The sequence below is a fragment of the Theobroma umbraticum genome, unplaced genomic scaffold (assembly GCF_002168275.2).
Source record: "Theobroma umbraticum cultivar Fairchild unplaced genomic scaffold, ASM216827v3 scaffold_55.0, whole genome shotgun sequence".
NCBI classification, from domain to species: Eukaryota; Viridiplantae; Streptophyta; class Magnoliopsida; order Malvales; family Malvaceae; genus Theobroma; species Theobroma umbraticum.
In genome coordinates this window covers 98182-98588 of record NW_018397270.1, presented here as the reverse complement: position 1 = coordinate 98588, position 407 = coordinate 98182, and the positions used below count along the sequence as shown (strand labels likewise).

The following is a 407-nucleotide window of genomic DNA, read 5'->3' as shown; positions in this document are numbered from 1 at the left end:
CTTTTATCATTCAGTTTAAGTTATTGTGATGCCTATGCTTTAGAAGCTTTGTCATGAGTTGTGCTAAGTGAAGTACTCTGTTTCTTTATTCAGATTTAAGTGTTTCAGCCTATACCCTTTGGTTTACGCTAGTTTGTCTTGACGTAAATTTTGCAGTTGCTTTCGGGTATCTTGAACTTCTTGACCGTCCTCTGCATGATCTTCTTACTTAGAAGCGGCATTGCCATGTAACACCCCGTATTTGTGAATAGAAGTCAATAAGATCAAATCGATAAGAAGAAGAGTCAATTAAAAAAAATTAAGTGTCAAGGACCGGTAGTAGTGGGTAAAAAAAATATTTTGAAATAAAATAATTTTTTAAATATTTTAATAATAAAATTATATTAAAATATTAATATTTTAATTAT

General features: G+C 30.0%; 1 long non-coding RNA gene across 1 annotated transcript in view; it reads left to right on the top strand.

Moving 5' to 3' along the window:
- LOC110426265 (uncharacterized) overlaps nt 1–407 on the top strand; it is a 4443-nt gene that overhangs the window by 1084 nt on the left and 2952 nt on the right. The window lies entirely within an intron of this gene.